The following is a 16,249-nucleotide window of genomic DNA, read 5'->3' on the forward strand; positions in this document are numbered from 1 at the left end:
AGTGGAGGTCTTTTATCCCGTAATAATGCCAAACCTTCAGTGGTAAACGTATTATTCTCGACCGAAGGGCCGAAGTTGACAAACTTCTGTTCTTAGAACCTACCAGTGAGGGGCGGGCTAAATTCAGGAAACCTTAACCTCCAACCAACCCGGTTTTCTGGAGCAAAGCTTTGATCTTGTATTATATTCTTCAGTGGGTTTCTCTTCAGACAGTGCAACCCAACAGATATTCAAGCGGATCCAGCAATCCTGATTCCCATGTCACTGCATTGCATCACATCATTGCATCACATCATTTTGCATTCATATCATTTAACACATGTTTATCTATTCCCAGGGGTTTATATCATCTTCTTGATTCTAGTTGGGGTTTTCTTCTTACACCGTTTATCAAATGTGAGACTGGAATCAAGGGGTTAGAATACCCTTTGGAACTGATAAACATGTCATTGCATTGGCATATCCGTCAGTATCTCTTGCATAACAGGTACCGCCAGAGTGTTCTCAGTTGTTTGGTGTCCCACTAGCAGGATAGCTGACTCAGGCATTCACCGGTACGGTACCCATAAAAACCACCAGAGAGTAATGGAAAGCCTACAAGTAGAACTCGCCGAGATGAAGATTCGCATGAATCAGTTCATGGATGTGGTTCAAGGGGTGGCTCAGGGACAGCAAGAGCTCAGACAGATGATGCAGAGGAATTCCGCCACTACTCAACCAGAGACGTTGACTGATCCTCCAGCTGGAGAGGTTAACGGACCCAGTGGACCGGGGCCTACCCCGATCCTACATGTCACCTCCGGTCAACAACCCGTCCATGATGACCAGGAGGATCAGTTCCCCTTGCTTCAGGAAGACTTTAGAATGAGTCATGGTATGAACCCTATGTTTCGGAGACTGGAAGAGAGGTTGAAGGCAGTGGAAGGACAGAATCCTCTGGGAGTAGACGTTGCTGACTTGGGATTGGTCCCAGGCGTGAGGGTACCACCGAAATTCAAGGTCCCGATATTCGACAAATACAGCGGCAACTCTTGCCCGAAGACCCATGTGCAAGCCTACTTCCGTAAAATGGTTGCATACTCTGACGATGAAAAGCTGCTTATGTACTTTTTCCAGGATAGCCTAGCTGGGGCATCCCTGGAATGATATATGAGGCTGGACAGAGCCCACATCCGCTGCTGGAGGGATTTGGCTGAGGCTTTCGTGAAGCAGTATTAGTATAATGCAGACATGGCTCCGGACAGAACTCAACTTCAGAATCTGTCTCTTAAAGGCAATGAGTGCTTCAGGGAATACGCTCAACGCTGGAGGGAGACAGCTTCCCGTGTTCAACCTCCTATGTTGGAGAAGGAAATGGCTAACATGTTCATGAACACTCTGCCCGAACCTTACTTGGAGCGCCTGGTGGGTTGAAATGCCTCCAACTTTGTTGATGTAGTCTCTACCGGAGAGAGGGTGGAGAATTACCTGAAGACATACGAGACCCAGAGTAGAGGTGGATCTTCATCAGGGGTGAAGAAGTCGTTCATTCAGGGACAGAAGAGGAGAGAAGGGGATGCAAGTGCCATATCTTCTTATCAGAACAGAGGTAACCGGAAGAATGACTTTCAGAACTATCATCAGCAAACGTATGTTGCGGCTGTGATCATTCCAGCTGCAGCACCACTACAACAACAACAACCCCAACGCCAACCAGCTCAGTACCAACCATAACAACCGGGTAACAAACCCGCTTATCAACAGAGGCAAAGGATGATGGACCGGCGTTTCGACACTCTTCCAATGTCGTACGCTCAGTTGCTTTCTAGTCTTCAACAACTACAACTTGTGCGGTTACGCACTCTGGCTCCTCCCGTTGGTAGACTTCCGGTGGGTTACGACGCCAACGCTAGGTGTAGCTTCCACTCTGGGGCACCTGGCCACAATATTGAGAACTGCAAAGCTTTTAAGCACGTAGTTCAGGACCTCATAGATTCAAAGGCCATCAACCTTGCACCGGCTCCGAATGTCGTCAACAATCCCATGCCCCAGCATGGTGGTGCAAATGTCAATATGATGGAAGGGGAAGCCAGATCCGTCAAAGATACGTTGAAGCTGAAGACTTCGTTGTCGGATATCAAGGGATACTTGTTGAAGGCCGATGTTTTCCCCGGTTGTGGGAAGGGTTGTTTGGATTGTGCTACTCAGAGTGGAGGTTGTTTGAAGCTACAGCAGGGTATCCAAGTCTTGCTCGACAAAGGTATCCTCCAGGTTGAAGATATGTCTGTCCAAGAGTATGCGGAAGGAGTTGAGGAAGAAGTGTTTGAAGATGCTACTGATGAATTCGCAGATGTTGTTCCTACTGATTCTGTGATCCATGATGATGTTGTCGCTGATATTCCAAACATGGCGTTTGATTCTGATGTACTTGTTGAACTTGATTCCGATGTTTCGGATGTGTGTACTTCAACGCCCCAGACTCGTCAGGGGCCGATTACTTTCTCCAGTGCTGGTATCATTCAATATAGCCAGATCTCTGCGGTCAACGAAGAAGATGGGGATAGCGATTGCGACATCGATAACTGGGTGCGTCCGAGGATCCCAGGTGAAGTCATCAACAATTAGTCTTCTGAGGAGATTGTCCAAGTCACTTTTCTGGAGGAGTAATTTTCTTTGTTTATTCATGCATGTCCAAGTCTTATGTCCCGCCCAGGGCGTAATGACTCATTGTAGGGCTCATCTATGTGGATACCTGCATTTTTTATCATAAATAAAGGACGTCTTTTTGCATTCAAATATTTTGTTCACTGTCTTTCTATTTTTGCAGTTTTCAAAAAATAAAAAATACATTTTGGCAATGTTTTGTTTAGCTTTCATTCCTTGTTCACACTCATAAGCACATACCATCACTCATGCAGATGCACGTCACCGGATCCTATTGATAACAGTTCTGCTATGGCTCGCTTCGACTTTGAAAATCCAATCTTTCAAGCTGAAGAAGAGGGTGATGAAGACTGTGAACTCCCTGAAAAACTTACCAGGTTATTAAAACAGGAGGAAAGGGTCATTCAACCGCATCAAGAGTCTGTTGAAGTGATTAATCTCGGCACCGAGGACGCCAAGAGAGAAATCAAGATAGGGGTTGCTTTGGAAGATAATGTGAAGAAAGGGCTGATTGATTTGCTGCAAGAATATGTTGACATCTTCGCTTGGTCTTATCAGGACATGCCAGGGCTTGACACAAATATTGTGGTACACCGTTTTCCTCTCAAAGAAGGTTGTCCTCCGGTCAAGCAGAAGCTCAGAAGAACAAGACCAGAGATGGCTGTCAAGATAAAGGAAGAAGTGCAAAAACAGTTGGATGCAGGGTTTCTAGCAGTCACAAATTATCCGCCATGGGTTGCAAATATCGTTCCAGTACCTAAGAAGGATGGAAAGGTACGGATGTGTGTTGACTACCGGGATCTGAACAGAGCTAGTCCTAAAGATGATTTCCCATTACCTCACATCGACGTTTTGGTGGATAACACAGCTCAGTTCTCGGTATTCTCCTTCATGGATGGCTTTTCTGGCTATAATCAAATTAAGATGGCACCAGAAGACATGGAGAAGACAACATTCATAACCCCATGGGGCACCTTCTGCTACAAGGTGATGTCGTTTGGTCTGAAAAATGCCGGAGCAACATATCAACGAGCGATGGTGACTCTTTTCCATGATATGATTCATCATGAAATCGAGGTTTATATTGATGATATGATTGCCAAATCTCAGACGGAAGAAGAACATTTGGTGAATTTGCAGAAATTGTTTGAGCGTTTGAGAAAATTCAAGCTGAGGCTTAATCCGAACAAGTGTACTTTTGGGGTGAGATCTGGAAAATTACTGGGTTTTATTGTTAGTGAAAAAGGGATTGAGGTGGATTCGGCCAAAGTGAAAGCGATACAGGAAATGCCTGAGCCAAGAACAGAGAAACAAGTCTGTGGTTTCTTAGGGAGGTTGAACTACATTGTAAGGTTCATCTCTCACCTAACAGCCACGTGCGAGCCAATATTCAAATTGCTGAGAAAAGATCAGGCTATCAGGTGGAATGATGATTGCCAAAGGGCTTTCGAGAAGATAAAAGAGTATTTGCATAATCCTCCTATCCTTATGCCTCCAGTCCCAGGGAGACCGCTGATTATGTATTTGACAGTACTAGACAATTCCATGGGTTGTGTTCTCGGTCAACATGACGAGACAGGTAGGAAAGAGCATGCCATCTACTACCTGAGTAAAAAATTCACAGACTGCGAGTCGAGATACTCAATGCTTGAAAAGACATGTTGTGCACTTGCATGGGCTGCTAAGCGATTGAGACAATACATGCTGACTCACACAACCTTATTGATCTCCAAGATGGATCCAGTCAAGTACATATTCGAGAAGCCAGCTCTCACCGGAAGGGTTGCTCATTGGCAAATGGTACTGACAGAGTACGATATCCAGTATACATCCCAGAAAGCCATCAAGGGGAGTATTCTGTCAGACTATCTTGCTCAGCAGCCAATTGATGATTATGAGCCGATGAAGTTTGACTTTCCAGATGAAGACATCATGTTCCTCAAGATGAAAGACTGTGAAGAGCCAGTTGTTGAGGAGGGACCTGATCCAGACGAAAAGTGGACTTTGTTGTTTGATGGGGCTGTCAATGCCAGAGGAAGTGGAATTGGCGATGTCATTACTACTCCGAAAGGTGCCCACATGCCTTTCACCGCTCGTCTGACTTTTGAGTGCACAAATAATGAAGCTGAATATGAAGCCTGTATCTTGGGTATTGAGTAAGCCATTGATTTGAGAATTAAGGCTCTGGACATCTTCGGAGATTCAGCTCTAGTGATCAATCAAGTGAATGGTGATTGGAACACCCTCCAGTCCAATTCGGTCCCTTACAGAGATTACACGAGAAGACTATTGACTTTCTTCACAACAGTAAAGCTGTATCACATACCTCGTGATGAGAACCAGATGGCAGATGCTCTTGCCACTCTATCCTCCATGATCAACGTGATTCGGTGGAACCACGCTCCCAAGATCGATGTGATGCGCCTCGACAGGGCCGCGTATGTGTTTGCTGCTGAACTGGTAGTTGACGACAAGCCCTGGTATCACGACATCAAGCGCTTTCTGAAGAATCAAGAGTACCCTGCAGGGGCATCCAACAATGATAGAAAGACTTTGAGAAGATTGGCAGACAGTTTCTTCTTGAACAAAGACGATGTCCTGTATAAGAGGAACTTCGACATGGTTTTGCTCAGATGCGTGGATAGACACAAAGCAGACATGTTAATGCAGGAAGTGCATAAAGGCTCCTTCGGTACTCATGCCGGCGGACATGCAATGGCTAAGAAATTGTTGAGAGCGGGATATTACTGGATGACCATGGAATCTGATTGTTTCAAATATGCTCGGAAGTGTCATAAATGCCAGATTTATGTTGATAAGGTACATGTTCCGCTAAATCCTTTGAATGTGATGTCTTCACCGTGGCCTTTTGCTATGTGGGGCATCAATATGATTGGAAAGATTGAGCCGACCGCCTCCAATGGCCATCGCTTCATCCTTGTTGCCATCGACTATTTCACCAAGTGGGTCGAAGCAGCATCGTTCGCGAATGTCACCAAACATGTGGTTTCCCGTTTCATCAAGAAAGAAATCATTTGTCGTTATGGGATTCCCGAAAGAATCATTACTGATAATGGTTCTAATCTCAACAACAAAATGATGAAGGAGTTGTGCCAGAACTTCAACATTCAGCATCACAATTCTTCCCCTTACCGCCCTAAGATGAACGGTGTTGTTGAGGCGGCAAATAAGAACATAAAGAAGATTGTGCAGAAGATGGTCGTTACATACAGAGATTGGCATGAGATGCTACCCTTCGCCTTGCATGGGTACCGTACTTCAGTACGTACATCGACCGGAGCAACCCCTTACTCCCTTGTGTATGGTATGGAAGCAGTCCTACCTGTTGAAGTGGAGATTCCTTCTCTAAGAGTCTTGTTGGATGTCAAGTTAGACGAAGCTGAATGGATTCGGACAAGGTTCAATGAGTTGGGTCTTATCGAAGAGAAGCGAATGGCAGCCATTTGTCATGGGCAGTTGTATCAGAGTCGGATGAAGAGAGCCTTTGATCAGAAAGTGCATCCTCGATGCTTCCAGGTCGGAGATTTGGTGTTGAAAAGGATCCTTCCTCCTCAGACAGATCACAGGGGCAAGTGGACTCCTAACTATGATGGACCGTATATTGTCACCAAGGTTTTTGATGGTGGGGCCTTAATGCTTGCAACTATGGATGGTGAAAACTTCACTTCCCCTGTGAACTCAGACGCAGTTAAAAAATACTTCGCATAAAATAGACCCGCTGGACAGTAAAAAGAATAGTCCAGGCAAAAATGGGCATCCCGACGAACCAAGAAAATGAAAAGGTTCGGGCAAAAATTAGGGATTAAAAATGAAAAGATCGTACACCCGGTAAGTTGAAAACCTGAAAAGGCAACTTAGGCAAAAATGGGTATCCCGGTGGATTGAAAACCCGAAAAGGGCGATCCAGGCAAAAGTTAGGGATTAAACGAATGACTACGTTCTGAGTAGTTCTGAATCTCATCTCGTGTCAATGACTGGAAACTTTTGAAGGATAGGAAACAATCCAATCACTCTTTTCAGAAAGCTGATCATCTGGATGATCTTGAAGACGAGCAAGTCATAGCAGAATTGGAACCCAATAGAAATCCATTTCCCATTGCCATTAGATTAATTTCTGTTTTTATCTTTTGCGCGATTACCTCTTTCCAGGGATTGCTTCCGGATGTAAATGCCTATTCAGAGGCCACTCAATCAATAAAATCGTGTTATTCAGTACATCTCTGTTTTCATTTTCATTTTACTGTTTTGTTTGCAAAAATGACGTCCAAATTTTTGATAAACATTGCATCATGAAACATAAGAGCTTTACAGGTACATGCTTAATAAACATTTAAAATTGCTGTAAATGTTAAGTGCTTTAGATCGTCTATTCAGAACAGGTACCCTCGGGGCATTTCATTAAGGTTCCCAGCCGATGATCGCGAATGTTCTCCCCCAACAGTCAAAGTTGGTATCTTATCCCTGCAAAGCTAATCAGAGCATTGGATTCTTCGATCCCCAGCAGGCTCTCACTGTTGTACCTCCCCCAAGCGGTTGTTTCAGAATATACACTCCCCAGTAGAGTTGAGAGTGCCAAACTATACATCCCCAGCGGAGTTGACAGTGCCAGACTGTATCTTCCCAGCAGAAGCGGCTGCTCCTCAAGGTTCGATGCCAGATCGATGATCTCGACGCCAGATCCATGGTCTTTTTCCTTGAAGCAGAATCTCAGTACCGTATCGGTGTTTGCTTCCCCTGCTAAGTCATCTCTCTCGCAGATTATGGTTGCCAGAACCACTATCACTTTCCCCAACAGCAGGTTTTCAGTGTCGTTCTCTCCCCAGTCAGAGTCTCGGTATTTCGTCATTGCTAGAACATTGTGTGACGGGTCATTTCCCCACAGAGTTCTTTGTGTTGTGCATCTCCAACGGCCTTGCCAGGATCCAGAAGATGGTGATCATTTCCCCAGCAGATTCCCTTGCCTCGGCTTGGCATTCTACCTAGCATTTCGCATCCCTGCATGTAGAATCATATTGCATTGCATCCTCCCAAATCGCGTAGCATTTCCATTTTCATGGAGCATTACGCCATTGAAAAATTCAAACATACGCATGTAAGCATAAAACATTCTCGGTATCCCAAGTGATAAGCCAGAAGTTGTTTCCAGTACTCAGATTGAAGATTGTTCATGACTTACCTGTATTATCCCCAGCAAGTGTCATTGGCCCATGCGCCGCCTCTATTATCTTTCCCTATTTCTGCCGATGCTGACAGGCATGAAGTTTTTCCGGTATTCAGACCGAAGTGGCGTTCAGGCCAATTTTCCGATGCTCAGATCAAAGAAGTTTTTGACATTCAGGTCGAAGCAACTTGTGGCATTCAGGCCAGTTTCCGGTATTCAGACCGAAGTGGCATTCAGGCCAGTTTCCGGTATTCAGACCGAAGTGGCGTTCAGGCCAGTTTTCCGATGTTCAGATCGAAGAAGTTTTCGACATTCAGGTCGATGCAACTTGTGGCATTCAGGCCAGTTTCCGGTATTCAGACCGAAGTGGCATTCAGGCCAGTTTCCGGTATTCAGACCGAAGTGGCGTTCAGGCCAGTTTTCCGATGTTCAGATCGAAAAAGTTTCCGACATTCAGGTCGACGCAACTTGTGGCATTCAGGCCAGCCTCTCAGTGTTCATACCAATATTAATAATCTCATATCTTTCGATGTTCAGATCGAAGTCATTTCCAGTATTCAGACTGATGAGCGGCATTCAGGCCATGGTTATTTCTGTGTTATCATTTATTTTGGTATCCAGGTTAACATTCTTTTTCGGTATTCAGACTGACTCTCACCGTACCAGACGGATTCTTCTTTCAAGACCACCTCTTTGCCGATTCTGACAGGCATTTGTTACTTCACTTCACTTCAGTGCATATTTTCGGGCTTTTATTGTATTCAATCCCTTGATACCTCGAAAGTGCGAAAGCCGTTGCTATCTTCTTTTCGGGTCTCCAGTTGATTGAATAGGGGCAGCTGTAATACCTCAAAATTTGCCCCCATCATTCATGCATTCATTTTTAGGTCATTTAACATTTCATATTGCATTTCATCATGTCAATCGGAATTAGATCCAAGAAGCTTGAATATCATCCAAGACACTTTGTGGGTCCTATCTGGGTGATCAGTCAACACAAGGGAATGGCTTGAGATACTTCCAACATGGGGTCTATTCATCAGTCAAAACGTTAATCTTGAAGGAGCAAAAGTTTGTTCATGAGCTGTCATGCTCGCTAGGCGAGCAGAATGGGTCGCCTAGTAAGTCCCAAGAAAAGCCACCAGAATCACCTACGTTTAGAGGAATTTCTTGAACTGTCATGCTCGCTAGGCGAAGCCCACGCGTTTAAAAAATAAAATTAAAAAAAAACGAAAAAAAAATAAAAATTAAAAATTAAAAAAAACGAAAAACGAAAAAAAAATAATAAATAAATAAAATATAACAGAAAAATCTTGGACTTGAACCTCTCTCATTTGAGCCCACAAAGCCACGAAAATCAGGTTATAAATTCTGAAATTTCAGTAAAGGAAAAAGAAAGAAAGAGAGGGAGAATTGGTGAAGGCTGAAAACACTCTGAAGTTTCCTTGGAACAAAACCCTGGAGAGATTCTAACTAATTCAGAGCAACCTCCAGAGACTGAAGGGAACTCATCTGCAAAGAACCAATTCCCTCTCATATAAACCCTAAGATTGTTCTGCAAAGCCAACGGTGCAATTCAATTTCAATCAATCCTCTCCAGTCAGGTTTGCCTTATTCCCATTACTTTATGCTTTTAATTTGAATACTCTGAATGTATGAGGTATTATGGGTGAATTTGGAAGAGTGGGTATCGTTAGGTTTTGCATGTGGGCACATGTTTTAGTATGTATGTCATGCCTTGATGTGTGGATCCTTGCCCCCTGACTTTGAATTTTGATACCCTTTTGATGCATGTATTTGACAAGAGGTTTAGGCCTCCTACACTTGGTTGCTTTTTGTGAGCTCTTTTTGTGAATTTTAATGGTATGATTCATCTGGTTATATTTTGATTTGGGGCAACTCTTGATTGCACCCCATCTTGTCACTCTAACCTGTTTGTTGAGTTTTTTGTGAGGGCTCACATGACTCCTGAAAGGATAGCTTGCTTGGCATTCCACTTTATTTGTGGGATACCATCTGGAGATTTGTTCCGATTACCTGTATTGACTTGCTTTCTTTGATGGTGCCAGCTCGAGAGATCTCTGGGTTTCTTATTTCTTTAGCTGTTATTACTTCGGATCTTTATCCGTGTGGTAGATCTCTTGATCCCTTTATCTTTCCCGCATTTTACCGCTTTCTTAGCTGGAAGACCTCGATAAGAGGCAATGTTTTCTTTTGTTTGTTTACTTTTGTGCCCAAAGACCTCCCTGAAGAGGCAATTGACGGATAAAAGGGATTAGTAATCAATCCCCCGTTATTCAGTGTGTCGTTCTTTATGCTCGCACTACGTGCTAATGCTTCAGAACAAAAGCCCAAGATCTTTTGTCCGGTCAGTCAGTGGAGAGGGTTCCACCTTTCTGAATCCCCACTTTTTGTCATGAGCTCACCCTGTCCAGGGTTAAGAGCTATGAGGTCTTATCCTCATTACCCTTTTGATCTGCTCACCCTGACGTTCAATGACAGTGGTTAAGAGCCCATTTGATTACCTATTCCATGGCTTGTTTGTCGAGGTTGATATGACCCCTCTTGACTAAAGCCCTACCCATGTAGGTTTGAGCCCCCTTGGTGGCATTTTACTTTATGCATGTTTGTTTTGTATGGTGTGATCTTCTCCCCATAGGATTGCTAGGCTTCTTATAGTCCCCCGTTTGCATGTAAATTAAGGTAGCAATGTTCCTTCGTCTAGGACTTCCTTTTTTGCATGAGCATTCCTAAAACCCCAAACAAACTCATTGATTTTTCTTCTCCTAAGAACACGTTAACTCCTTCTACTACAGGCGAGTAAGTCTCCAAAGGTCGAGCATCCGGTAGATTGCGTAGTAACGTCGATCATCTAAAAAACACAACCCTTAACCCGTAGGTAGCCGAACTACGGTTTGCTCTGATTCTCATTCAAGATGAGATACGTAGGCATAAGACATGATGTCTTAGCGAGCACACTCCTCTTTAACCCATAGATAGCCGAGCTACGAAGACTCTGATTCTCATATCCAGATGAGATACGTATGCAGTGGATGCGATATCCGTGCGAGTCATTTTCTTTTGACCCCCTCTTTTAGTAAATAGTACATTAGATAAACCCACACCCTTTAGACAAGAACAACAAAAGTGGATCCCGTAGAGTACTACGGATGCGTAGGGGTGCTAATACCTTCCCTTCGCATAATCGACTCCCGAACCCAAGATTTGGTTGCGAGACCTTGTCTTTTCCTTTCCTTTTTCCAGGTTTACTTCGAGCGTTTCCTTTCCCTCCTTTGGGATAAATAACGCACGGTGGCGACTCTTCTGTCATTTCTTTCTCGCCGGTTGTTTTTTCGCATCTCCTTTTTCAGGTTGCGACACGTTGGTCTTTTTGTGACTCCATATCCTAGATCAATTTCTTCTAGTGGGTCTTGTGCTTGCATTTTCTGCAACTCATTCAATGGGTTTTTCTCAAACCTTAAAGGCTCATTGTCATAGATGCAATCAATGTTGGTGTAAGCCCTAGAGGCCAATACGTTTTGGTACTTGTATCGAATTATTTATTAATAATAAAAGGCATTTTCTTTATTATGTTTGTTTAATAAAGTCCCTAGAATAGATAGTCCGTTTAATGTATCAAGTATGACTTAATCATGAGATCACATTAAACATAAGGACACTATTCTTAAAGTATCCGTAGTCGAGCTTTATTGTGAGGTGGGATAACATTAAAGCATTAAGACTATTATGTTTGTAGACTGATGATCACATCTCATGGATCATGGATAAAGAGTTATCAAGTCTTAAACATAAGTATGAATATTAAGAGTAATATTTATACCGGATTGACCCGCTATGAGAATACTATATAGAAAGTTATGCAAAGTGTCATAAGTTATTCTCATGGTGATAATGGTGTATACCACTCTTCGACCTGAAACCACTATGGACCCTAGATGTAGAGTCGAGTGCTTTATTGTTGATCAAACGTTGTCCGTTACTGGATGACCATAAAGACGGTTGATGGGTACTCCACGAAGCATGTTGAGGGACATGAGTGTCCTAGATGGAATTTGCCCATCCTGCGTAACAGGATAAATGTCTATGGGCCCAATATTGAACTGGACAAGGATGACACGGTCTATACCTTGTGTTCAGTATAGACATAAGGGCAAAAGGGTAATTATACACATAATTATTATCACAGGAGGTTTTGTCAGATCACATGACATTTTCGTGACTTGGGTAGCAGTGATGTGTTGCTAGATACCGCTCACTGTTTATTATGTTAAATGCGTGATTTAATATAATTGCCAACGTCGCGAAAACCTATAGGGTCACACACAAAGGACGGATTTATGAGAAATAGAGTAACTAAGGAACACCGTAAGGTACGGTGCACTTAAGTGGAATACGAAATATGGTAAGGTACCAAATACTTAAGTGATTTTGGCATATTATGAGATATGGGCCAAAATGCACTTAAGTGGGCTTTTTAGCTTGAAGCCCACACAAGTGGTTCTATAAATAGACCCCTTGGGTAGAAGCATTATCACTCAAGTGAACTCAAGTGAAGACTTGGAATTTCGTTTCCCTCTCTCTCTCTCAAAGCCTTCATTCGTACCAGCTAGCACTGAGATTGAAGGAACCCGTTCGTGTGGACTGAGTAGAGACGTTGTCATCATTCAACGTTCGTGATCGCTCCGTGGATTTGTATCCAAGGTTTTGATCGTTACAAGAGATCTGCACCAAAGGTTTGAATCGCCACAAGAGGTAACGATTCTATCACTGGTCATGCCCATTCGTAAGGATCACTAAATGGAGAAAATTTTAAATTTCGCTGCGCCTTGGGTGGTAATTATCCTTCAATCAAGCCTCTAGCTTTCTGAAGCTATTGTTTGGTCATGTCGGCCATCTTCTCCCTTTTTGGCCTCGAAAGCCAAGTTATGAAGTCTCTCCCCTTCTAGGGCCGACTTTCTTTTGTTCTCAGCCAAATAGGCCGAAATTCGAGCCAAACATTCTGACTCAGAAGTCATCTCCATCGACTGCGAGCCACCCCATAGGTGGAATTACCATCTTTGGCTCCATTTCTTCTTCAACATCCCATATGAATCAGTAGTCGGGATCGAGGTTCAACACGCGACCGATGTTGACTTAAGTATAGGACCCTGATTCGTCATCACAAGGTGCGATGTTTGCCAAATGATGGTCAAAAAAATTCTTCGAGCCCATGGCCTCACCAACCCTGTAATAACTCTGGTTAGCTTCGATGTTTTCTATGATGTCGTCCTTTCGCCAGATTATGAGCCTTTTATGTAAAATTGAGGGTACTGGTCCTATTCCATGGATCCATTCTCGTCTTAGGAGTAAGTTCAAATTTTCTATGGAATTTATTACCATAAAAAGCTTCGAGTGTGTGGTTGTGCCAACGGCTAGATCAACCTAGATAACACCAAGTATATTACTAGTTTCTCCCCCGTAGTTAGATAGAACCATATTGTGTTGTCGGAGATCATCATCGCATTTCCCCATCTTCTTGAATATAGTATAAGGCATTAAGTTTACGGCTGCACCCCCATCTATGAATACCTTGTTCATTGTTATCCCGTCAACCTTCGCCCTTATGAATAAAGGCTCAAATGGTACATCATTCCGAGGCTAGGTTTTTCAAACATGGCCTTTTTCTCCTCGACCACGCCATTATTCATAACATAATAACACAGTGGTTTAGCTCCAATAGTTTCATCTGGAATAAAGTCCTCCTTTATTTCGGAGACTTCTGAAACCATATCGTATTCAGCAGGCAACACTGATACAATGTCGCAGTTCACGATGAAATCGTCACCATAAGTGTCATCATTAGTATCGTCGTACATATCCTCGTCGAACTCTTCATCATATTGGGGAGAGAATTCAGGTTCCCCCTCCTCCAACTGAGGGGAGTATTCAGACTCCTCCTCATTCTATTTAAGCACGTCCTCTGGATCTTTCTCTTTCTCGACCTGAGGCGAACATTTCATACTTTAGGAAGATACCACTCTTTTCTTCCCTGTAGGATCAACAGTCATGGAAATTATATGATTATCCATGATCTTTCCTTTTTCTACTCACACTGCTTTTGGAAATTGTCTCTTTTGTCCAGAGGTTTCGACAGGCCTCAACTGCGAAGTTGGAGCCTCTTTCCCAACATTTTTGTTCTATTGGTAGCACCTCCATTGTGTTCTAGTCATTGGGTTTTTCCCTTCTAGTTGGGAGAGACTACATAACCCTTTGCTTCGATTTTCCTTTCTGGCGTCGCTGTTTCTTTCTCTAAATCTAGGACTCTCCACTTTGGCCTCTTGCCCCCCTTCTGGTGCACCGATTCCACCCACTTCTCCTGTGGGATATCTAATGGTGAAAGGAAAGTCTTTGGTCGAGGCTGCTGGAACTGCCTCCTGTATTCTTTGTTTCAACATTGTGCTTCATGTTTGTCGAACACAAATCTGGGGACGACATGCTTCTCTTCTTCTGATGCCTTCTTTTTGTCAGCTTCCAATTTTTCAGCGGTTTTCTCGTCAAACACAGTGCTACACTTCGGACATAGTATCACTTTTGACCTACTTACTTTGCATTTCTCTTGGAAATCTGTTAGGTTTTTTTCTGCTTAGGGATAAGCTTATTCTAGTCCATCTTTAGCTCTCCTGTCGAAATCATCAATAGTTTCAACCATTAGTACTTTGAAAGACTTAGCTAGAGACACAACATCCAAAGACTCCATGAGACCATCAGTAGTCTCCACCATCATGCATTCAAGAGGTTCAGAATACAAGGTTTCTTCAACCTTTAGAGGACCAAAGTCCACTTGCATCTTTGGTCTTTCGCCAAATTGAAGCCTTCCTTCTTTCAATGCTTTTTGCACCAAGTCCCTGAAAAGAACACATTGATAAGTTTTATGACCAAAAAAAACTATGAAACTTACAGAATCCCCTTTTCTTTTTCTGTTCTAGAGGGGGTCCTTTAAACCCTGGGGAACGACAATTTGACCATCTTTAACCAATAGATCAAATATCTCGTCGCACTTAGATACATTAAACGTGTAAGTCTTTGCAACGTATTTCTCTATTTTTTCTGCTTCAATGGTATTTTTCCCATTCAATGGTTTTAAAACTTTACACGTGTAAGGAGGTCCAGGCTTGAGTTCATCCACGTTGACCTCGCTCTCGTCGACCAACTTTTCATCGTCCGAAGAGTATTCCTCAACTGCGATATAAGACACTTTTTATTTCTTATGGTATCGACCAATTTTGGTCTTTACAGCTTTCAAGCATTCGACGTGTCGAACTCTGTCAGCTAATTGCACCATATCCCTCAGATATTGGGTATCCAATTTCTTTCTGATAGAATAATCTAAACTGCCTACGGCTATCTCGATTAACTCGTGCTCAGGGACTTGAGTAAAGCATCTAGCCTTCAATAGTCTAAATCTGTTTAGGTACTGATCAACTGACTCAGTGGTCTTTCGGTTGACACTGGCTAGTTCTTTCAGACTTATTTTCGACTGTCCTATGTAAAATTGTTCATGGAACAATCTCTCTAACTGTGTCCACGTTTGCACGAACTGTGGAGGAAGCGTCGTAAACCAAGTGAACACATTCTTTGTAAGATAACTTGGAAAGCATTTCAACTTCAAATCCTCATTATTCTCTATGTCGCCAACTTCGGTTTGATATCTGGAAACATGTTCGACGGTAGATTCTTCGGTATCTTCGGTAAACTTGGTGAATTTTGGGACCTTCCACCCCTTAGGCAATTTTGTTCGTAAAACAAAATCCGGTAAAGACGAAGAGTATTTCATCCTTTATAGGCCTGGGTTTATTCCATTTTGCACTATGATTCGCTCGACAATAACCTCTAGGTTTTGCTCCCCAGTCGTTGTCTCTTGTCGAATCTACCTGACCACATGGTCAGGATCCTGGTTCCTATTTACTAAAACAACGGGAGGCCTTCGAGCCACCCAAAGGGATTTGTTCAACTTCCTGGTATTCTTGTTCGACCATTTCATCTGCCATCTCCTCTTGTCGGACCGGGGTTTCCGGTCGAGGCGGAGGTGAGGGAATCTGACGAACTTGCACTCTAAGAGCCCCTAAGAAATCCCCTATTAGGGTCATTTAAGTTGTCAATTGTTGGTAACTCTAGGTCGAATCTTGGATTAAAGGTCTCAGTATGGTACCTATTTGCTGAGTCAGCATGTGGATCATCTCATGATTACTTTCATCCATCTGTTGTTTCATGACTATGATAGAACTTAATGTGAAAGTTAGGACTGACTGAGATGACAATCCAAAACTCGGGGGTCGACCAAATTGGTTTGCCAACGGTCCTAACCCCTGGTAGCATGGGAATGATGATGACGATGTTTCGCCAAATGTCGAACCAATATTATGC

Source organism: Lathyrus oleraceus, chromosome 4 (assembly GCF_024323335.1).
Source record: "Lathyrus oleraceus cultivar Zhongwan6 chromosome 4, CAAS_Psat_ZW6_1.0, whole genome shotgun sequence".
Taxonomy (NCBI): Eukaryota; Viridiplantae; Streptophyta; class Magnoliopsida; order Fabales; family Fabaceae; genus Lathyrus; species Lathyrus oleraceus.